This window comes from Tupaia chinensis, unplaced genomic scaffold (assembly GCF_000334495.1).
Source record: "Tupaia chinensis unplaced genomic scaffold, TupChi_1.0 Scaffold000007_1, whole genome shotgun sequence".
Classification (NCBI taxonomy): domain Eukaryota; kingdom Metazoa; phylum Chordata; class Mammalia; order Scandentia; family Tupaiidae; genus Tupaia; species Tupaia belangeri.
In genome coordinates, this window is record NW_006159436.1 from 922,355 (window position 1) to 931,341 (window position 8,987).

The window sequence follows — 8,987 nt, forward strand, 5'->3', positions numbered from 1 at the left end:
AGGGGACTGTTTCCGGACCCTGTGGGCTGCTAGTCAGGAGAGGATCAGGTCAGGCTGTAGGTGGCTGGATGCTTGCTATAAGTACCGAGTTGTCTGAAAAGTCATGGTATTTTCCTATGTTTTTCTATGCAAAAATGCCTGGTGATTTTTCCAGTAACCCAATAGTTAACAAAGCGATTGGGACCTAATAGTGATTAGCACCTCCAACAATCATCAATAACTTGTAACACAGCACCTAACCTCAAACAATCTAGGTTATTCTCCTGACTGCTTCTTACAGGTTGTGACTTTAGGACTGATCCCTAAGCCACATAAAACAACTCAACACAGACAATCTCTAAAGTACTGTTTTTATTTTTATTTTGCTATAGGGCATGTGCGCTCGCCAGACAGACAGAGAGATAGAAAGTGAGATATCACCCCCCAGAGAGGATGACCACGCCATAATCCCTTCTCCTCCATTCTCCTCTCAGGATCTTGGGCACGCACGCACACGTGCCCAGTGTGAGTTTAAGCCACCGGGTCCGGCACTCAAACCGCGGTCGACTACATGGGAGCCCAGCGACATAGCCATTACGCTAACTGCTGGTCCCAAGTACTGTTTTTCTTTGAGACCCTCAGTTATAGACTGGCACTCCTGCACACGTGGATAAGTCAGCTCTAATCTGCGGTGCTTCGCCCATCACTGGGCTGGCTTTCCCGTGCTGAATATTGTCCAGCTTCAGCATAATGGGTGGATGGAAGCACCTCTCTCAGCACCAGTGCTGGGCTGCAGAGTCCTGGGATGCCCATGAGGTGGTGGAGCTAGGATGGAGAAAAGCCCAGGAGAGCCACGGCCACATGTGGATGACTATTGGGCACTGGGGGGCAGGGTGCGGGTGGAGAGAGTGACTTAGTTGAGGGGCCAGGTAACAGAGAGACTGGTAAGATGTCAGGCATGCTGATGACATGCTTTGGGACTGACTCTGTGAATGGAGGCAGCATGCAAGTGCCTTCCTACGCTGCAGGTTGGATACACCACAAAAGGGGCAAGTACTTCTTTGTCTTTCTATTACATGGTCATTTAAATTGCTTTATATTAACACTTTCCAGAAACTTCCTTAACAAAAGTTTATTCTTGGGACCAGCAAATGGCATCATGGTTGCTGGACTCCCAAGCAGCTGATCGTGGTTCAAGTCTTAGACCTGGCAGCTTAAAATTCACGACTGGTGTGTGTGCACGTGTGTGCTCAATAAATCCCGAGAGGAGAGCGGAGAAGGGATTTGGTGTGACCATCCCCTCAGGGGATGATTTGTTTTCTGTCTCTCTGTGTCTCTCTGTCTCTCCAGTGAGTGCATACTCCCTATAGCAAAAATCTCTCTCTCAAAAAATGTTTATATTCTTTTATTTCTTCCGTAAGTGAGAGAGACAGAGAGGGAGTGCACACGCCAACAAGGTCCTGGTGTCATCACCTACCTCTTACCCAGCTAGCCCAGGGTCAGAGCATAAGTACACCTGGAACGCTCAGGGAGGTCTGCAGATGTGAATTGGGGCGGACCCCGTGTGGGTCAGCACCGCACAGCCTGTTGTTTCACTGCCGAGCTTCCGTCCAGTCCCCAGAACCTTCCTTTAGAGGCCTCTCCTGAAAGTGATCTCACTAAGAAAAAACAAAAAACAAACAAACGAAAACCCCTCTACTCTGGATTTTCCAATTAGGATTGAGCTTGGCTGTATATAACTGAAAATTCCATTAGGTAAATTAAGCAAAACAGAGGTGTGTCTCTTTTTGGATGTAAGAACCTCTGGAGGCAGAGAGTTCAGAGCTGAGATCAAGTGGTCGAATTCCATGGCATCAAGGGAGCCAGACGGTGGCATTACGTTCCCTCCACCCCTGTAGCAAGCAGCTCCCATGCTCAAGAGGTCCTCGTGATTCAAGAGGGCACCAGCAGATTCACTAAATCTGAATTCAGTTTGAAATTCAGAAGGAGAAGGGAAAGGCTTGCAGTCAGTTCCTTTTAAAAAAGGAGTGGTGGTGGTGGGGGCGGGGACAGCAGGTGGCATGGTGGTTCAGGCATTGGACTCCCACGTGGATGACTGTGTTTGAGTCTCAGATCTGGTGGCTTGAAAATCATGCACATCAAGTGCTTGTGTATGTGTGCCCCAAGTCCTAGGAGGAGAAGGGACTGTGATATGGCCATCTCCCTGAGGGGTGATTTCTCACTTTCCTTCTCACAGTCTCTCTCTGGCCAGCACGCGCCCTATGGCAAAAAAGAAAGAAAGGAAAGAAAAAGAAAGGAACAAAGAAATAAAGAAAGAAAGGAGAAAGAAAGAGAGAAAGAGAGAAAGAAAGAAAGCAAAAAAGAAAGAAAGAAAGAAAGAGAGAGAGAGAAAGAAAGAAAGAAAGAAAGAAAGAAAGAAAGAAAGAAAGACAGGGAAAGAAAGAACGGTAAGAGCCTGGAAACACCATTCTACTGACATCTCATCAGCCCCTCCCAGTGGCAAGATTTCTGGGAAATGTAGTCTTTTACTTAAGCTAGTGCTGCCTGAGGTATACTAGAGTTCTGTCAGTGAGGATGGAGGGAGAATGGATAGTGCTTAGGCAACTAGTGGTTTCTGCCAGACTGCCCTATAAAGTCTTTCATGTCTCTATTTTCAAACGTTTCTGTCTCCCCTCTAATTCCAAGATCTTTTCCTAGTTGTTTTCTTTCTTTTTTTGGAGGGGTGGGGTAGGGAGGGGAGGGAGGCTAAGATATTAGTGGTTGAGAGAGTTTAATATATAATATGAAAGGTTTACTTGAGGGATAATCTTTTTCAGTTGCCCGAGGGCACCTGCAATTGCCAGAGAGAAAAAAAAAAGAGAGGGAGAGAGGGCAAGCCACGTGGTACAATAGTTTAGGAAGCTGGATCCCACATGGCCGACTGCCTGGTTCAAGTACTGGACCTGGAGTATTTTTTATGTTTGTACATGACCAAAACCTGAAGAGGAGAATGGAGGAGAAGAGATCGCGGCATGGTCACACCCCCAGGGGATGCTTTCTCACTTTCTCTCTTCTCTCTCTCTTCCTCTTGCCTTCTCTCTCTGGTAAATGCATATACCCTATAGCAAAATTTAAAAAAAAGAAAGAAAAGGAAGAAAGAGACTAAAAAGGAAGAAGAGAAAGCACTGTCCAGTGGGGCGTGGTCACACTGCAATCCCTTCTCCACTCTCTATCTGGTTGTGATGCTGGTCATGTTTGCACATGTGTCTGGCATGTTTTTCATGATGCTGGCGCTGGGATTTAAAGCATGGTTGGCCATTTGCGATCCAGCTTCTTTTAACTACAAGGCCATGGGGCTAGGCCAAGGGATAAACTTTGAATGGCTTAGTTTCAAGTATTTGTGGTGAAGTGGGGAAAGCGACATTATTAAGCAAATATGTTTTACACATAGAAATCACACTATATGTTGCCTCCTCCCTCCTGTCTCAAAGACTTGATTGCCTGTTCTCTCTTGAGTTTCAGAGCTGTCTCAAATCATGCCTCATTCCCTCCAGGCTTCAATCTAATCTGATGTTCAAGTCTGTAAGTTTTAACCCTGAGAACCAAAATATCCTTTTTTACAAAAAACATATATCTGGGGGCTCCATCATAATCTCTAAGGTTGTGTTCGAATCATGTGTATTTTGAAAAAGCACCTCGTTTCAGACTGGTGGGCATTCAGTGTTGAGAACTAAATTTTTAGACATTGCTGATTAAAATGCAATGGCTTTTTCTCTTTAAAAAAGTGCTTCAGAGTCATCCCCAAAATAATAAATAGGGACTTGGCATGGAGAATACCTCCCATCCTAACCCCCATTCACTCAATGGAACCAGCAAATGCCAGAACATACAATATCTGGAATTCTCCATCATTATGTGAATCCCAGAGTTCTGTAATTGAGAAGTTCCTGCTCTGATCAATGTGGGGTGGCTGAGTTGGCCGACAGCGACTCTGTAGTTTGCTGAATCAGACTTTTCTTCTTATGCTAGTTCTAAATTGGGTGGCTGTCCTACGTAGGAAAGGAAAAAAATCTTCCTTCTACTCTCTTATGTTCAGTAATGGGGTCTGTGAATTAAACGGACAAAAACAGATAAACAGGAGAACAGGAGGGATGGTTAATTTTGCACGCACCTGGGTGGCTTTACAGAAAAGAAATGAATATTCCCCAAAGAAGTAGTTAAGATTGGGCACTTATATACCATTTTAACAAAAGGCAATGAATTGTGATCAAAGAAGGAAAAGGTATTTGGGTTGCCAGAGATAGCAAATTGTGGAAAAGTAAATAAGTAGGGAAAAAAAAAAAAAAAAAAAAAAAAAAAAAAAGGAAGATATGGGTTGTTTTGGTAAGGTTTCTTATTCAGACTTAATTAACTCTGTGCCATTTTTCTACTTTTTGTTTTGGTAAGGTTTCTTATTCAGACTTAACTCTGTGCCATTTTTCTACTTGCTGTGATAAACACTGTTCTCTTTTTCCTGGTACAGAGAGGGGAGAAGGGTGAGATGTGTTCATGAAAGGAAATTTACACCTTGCTTTTAGGCAGAAAGAGAAGTCCTTCTCTGTGTGCTATTTTGCTTTGCTTTCAGTTCAAAATGCTACAGTTGTAGCATTATCAAGAATAATCACAATCCTTATGCCAAAGTGCCATATTCAGGGTGGCATATTCTGATTCTTTTTACAACCAAACTTTAGAAAAAGTAGAAACCAGTTAAGTTTCAGGAATCTCAGTGTCAGGACTATTTAGATCCTTTCAGGTTCTCCTCCAACCACATTTGCTAAAGATTCAAATGTGTAGAAAAGGAAGGTTGATGGATTCAACTTGTTGCGTTGGTATGCCCAGCCATGTGGAGGTCAAGGTTCCAGAGCTTTCTGTTTGACATTCCTATCACACCCATGTGGGACAGGATGAGAAATATGTTCCAAAGAAAGAGACATCCCAGACACAGATAATAGGCGTCCATGAGAGTACATTGTGAAATCAGAGTTTCCGGAAATGTGGAATTACTTGTTGAATCTAAATGGAAAGAAATACAACAAGATTCCCATTTATGTGCCAAAATGCGTAGAGACAGCTTCGGGACTGGCAAACTGTTAACCGAACTATCACTTGTGATCAGGTAGGACACAATGTACCAGTGAGGGGTGGTAGCTGAGGTTATGAACCGATTTAATGAGCTGTGCTGGGAACACAGGGATATGAGGGGTTCTTCTATATCGTTGGACATTTTAATAGCTATCTCAGACTTTGAAATTTTTACCTCGAGGTATGGACTCCATCTCAGGCTCTTTATACAATTGTGCTTGAAACCTATTATTGTGTAGTCATGAGTCATGGTTTAAAAATAACATATAATAGAGAAAAAATAATGAAGCACATTATCTAAAGTAAGGGTAAGAAATGTTTCATGAAATTTATGATTCAATTAAATGTGTGTGAACTTATTTATGATCTAAAACTTACTTCATAATGTAGATTATGGCCCAAAATGCTTGAAAAACAGCGCCTGGAGTTTGCTTTTGACTTGTATACACGGGGCTAAAATAACTAAAATTCAAATTTACAGGCTGATTCTGCAGGTTTCTAATTTGTATACTTGTTTAATTTGCAATCTGATTGGATCTCTCACTAAAAATTCAGATTTAGACCAGAGATTCCAGTAATTGGAATAGAATAATGGCAAAATTTAAAGGTTTTATTTATTTTTATTTAAAAAATTATTTATTTAATTTTATTTATTCACTCATTTATTTTAATTTCACCAGAGAGAGACACAGAGGAGGAAAGAGAGAGAGGGAAAGTGAGAAAGGAAGCCACCAGGTTGGGCACTTAGACCACGGTCAGCCATGTAGGAGTGTCCAGCACTTTAACCACCACGCCACCTGCTGGTCCCTAAAGTTTTTATTTTTAAAAACCTCCAAACTTTCTAAGGTTTGCTGTCTATATAATTTCCTTTAAGTGAGGAAGCCATTATCTCCTACATAGAAGAAGGATAATTAATTTTTTGTGCCTCATCTCTTATTGATGCCCCAGAGCTGACAGGAACTCAAACATGAAGTGGTCAGAGAAGTGAAGTACAAAATTCAAATGTCATATCCAGGAGAGCCTAAAAGGATTTAGATACTGATATCATTAGAGGTCTAGATATAGTTTTTGGAATAAATCTTGAGGCTAATTCATCAGGGATGTTACTCAAATGTATGTATTTTACCGAAGATTCAACATACAGAGGGCTAGAGTTGGCTACCTACCTATGGTCCTGAGTTAAGGAAGATAATCTTAAGTACTGGCCTATGCTAAATAACACAGGAAGACTATTACAGTTATAGCATTATCAAGAATAATCACAAGAATCTGTGTAATAAATGCTGAGCTGGATCTATCGTATTTGCTTTACCTGTCCCCTTATTACAATATATTGCCAGGTTGAACCCAGAAGGTCCTTCCTTTATCCTTGCCATGAAGACTATGTTGAAAACAGAAGCAGTATTTTAAAAGAGCTGCACAATCTGTTCTTTTTTAAAAAAATTTATTCATTACCATTATTTTTTAAAATTTGATCAGACAGACACATACACACACACACACACACAGAGAGAGAGAGAGAGAGAGAGAGAGAGAGAAAGTAGGAAAGCAAGCTGCCAGCTCTGGGACTTGAACCATGGTTGGCCATGTGGGAGTCCAGTGCCTCAACCATCATGCCACCTGCCAGGCTCACAATTTGTTCTCGAAAGATCACAAATGCTGATGCAAGAGACTGTAATTGAAATTGTCTCCTTGATCTCAGTGTGGCTGAGAGAAACTCAGGGTGCCTAAGTCCAGGTGACAGCAGAAGCACAGTGAATACGGCCATTGCATTATGCAGCAGGGCAGGCACAATGTGAGGACCCTAAGGGATGATTAGATATGCATAACTTCCTAGCAGTAGTTTTTAAATTATGGGGTTCTCAAGAATGAAATCAGCGGGCAGCCAGTGGATGAATGGAAAGCAAAATTTAGCTTAAGCTATCACATTAGAAAATAGGACTTCTTACCCAATTCCGCCATGTGAGTCAGTTAGATAATCTGCAACCTTTTGAATAGAAGTGAGGCAGAGTACCAGTGATGAAAGGCTGAGCTATATGTTACTACATATGGCGAGTAAACTCCTTTTTTTATTTTGATTTTTTTGGAGAGGTTTTTGTTACAGGGTGCGTGCGCTCGCCAGACAGACAGAGACAGAGAGACAGAAAGCGAGAAATCACCCCCCAGGGGGGATGGCCACGCTGCAATCCCTTCTCCTCCATTCTCCTCTTGGGATCTTGTGTACGCACGCACACGCACCCGGCGTGAGTTTAAGCCACCTGGTCTGGGATGCAAACCGCGATCGACTACATGGGAGTCCAGTGACATAGCCATTACGTTAACTGCTGGTCCTGAGTAAACGCCTTCTGACATCCCCTCAAAGTAATTGTGGCCATCTTACTGGGGGAAATGCTTGGACCTCAAGAAAAATGAAATAAATTCTCAGGGTTATAGTATAACCCTCACAGTTTGCTGATCAGAGGGATTAGCCAAATCCACTGAATTGTAACAAGAAAGCAAGATTTTATTTCCGGAGGAATTTCAGAAATTATGTTGTAATCAAATATTTGACTAAGATGTCCAGTGGTTCTTTATTGAATGATAATATATATCCCAATTTAGCTAGTGGGAAGAGGGAAGGATTGATCCTGTATAATAATGGTAAATGAAGAACGAATTAGGTGGTACCCTCCATTGTGAATGCTCAGTCATGTAGAGTTTTCTTACTGAAGCAAATTTATAAGGCTCTTGTATGCGGTGGCCAACTATTGAGCTGGTGTGTTTGCTTTATGTTCTCTTATATGATGTTCGGTCAGAGGCAGCCACAAGAGGAGAAAAGGTTTAGGAAAGTAAATTCATTATACTCACAGGTCCTAGAGACAGTCATACATGCCATGTAGGGCCATATAGAGAAACAGCAGGGTGGGCAGGAGACAGAGGACAGGAGTGGAGCAGAAAATATTAAGCCAGAGCTTCATTGTGTTTCTGTAGGAAAGGGAAGGTAGGGTACGGTAGACGGTTCGAGTCATTTTGGCTCTAAGTTAAAAACATGGCACCTAGTTGGCTGGCGCCTTGCTCTTGGATAATTAAGCCAGACAGATATTGTCTCCTGAATGTACAGGTCATATAGTAGAGGTATGACTCTAGGTTTGTGAGTTTACAAATCAAAGGCATGCTCTAGGCTGGACCCTTTGCTATCACCAAACATCGGCTGGCCCAGGAAGGGGCAGTCTCTCTGCAGCCAAGAAGGTTGGTTGATTGGTTGGTTTTTGAAATATATATGTATATACACATATTTAAGTATGCACACATACACATATTATGTATCTTTCTTCCATGAATAAGAGGAAGAGAAAGAGAGAGAGAGAGATAAGCATCCCCAACAAGATCTCTGCACTGTGGTCCATTCCCAGCTCCAGTGAACCCCGGATCATGGGCACATGTGCACCTGACATGCTCAGCGAGTTCCCCAGATGCAAGTCCTGAGCTCTCCTATTAGGTCACGACATCATAATATGCAGAAAGAAAAATACTTACATATAGATAAATGTTTATATATACAAATTACAGAATTTTTATCCATTGTACTACATGGAGACTACCAGAAATATTTGCTTTCACTTAATAGGTTAGCAATACACATTTACCATCTTGCCTCAGGGACACATCAACTCTGACTCTGTGCCACAATCTAGTCTTTATAGACTGTAACCAGGGACCAGCAGTTAGCGTAATGGCTTTGTCGCTGGACTCCCACGTAGGTGACTGCTGTTCGCGTTCTGGACACGGTGGCTTGAAACTCACGCCGGGCGCGTGTGCGTGCATGCCCAAGATCCCGAGAGGAGAATGGAGGAGAAGGATTGCAGCATGGCCATTTCCCCTGGGGGTGTGATTTCTCGCTTTCTGTCTATCTCTCTCTGTCTTTCTGG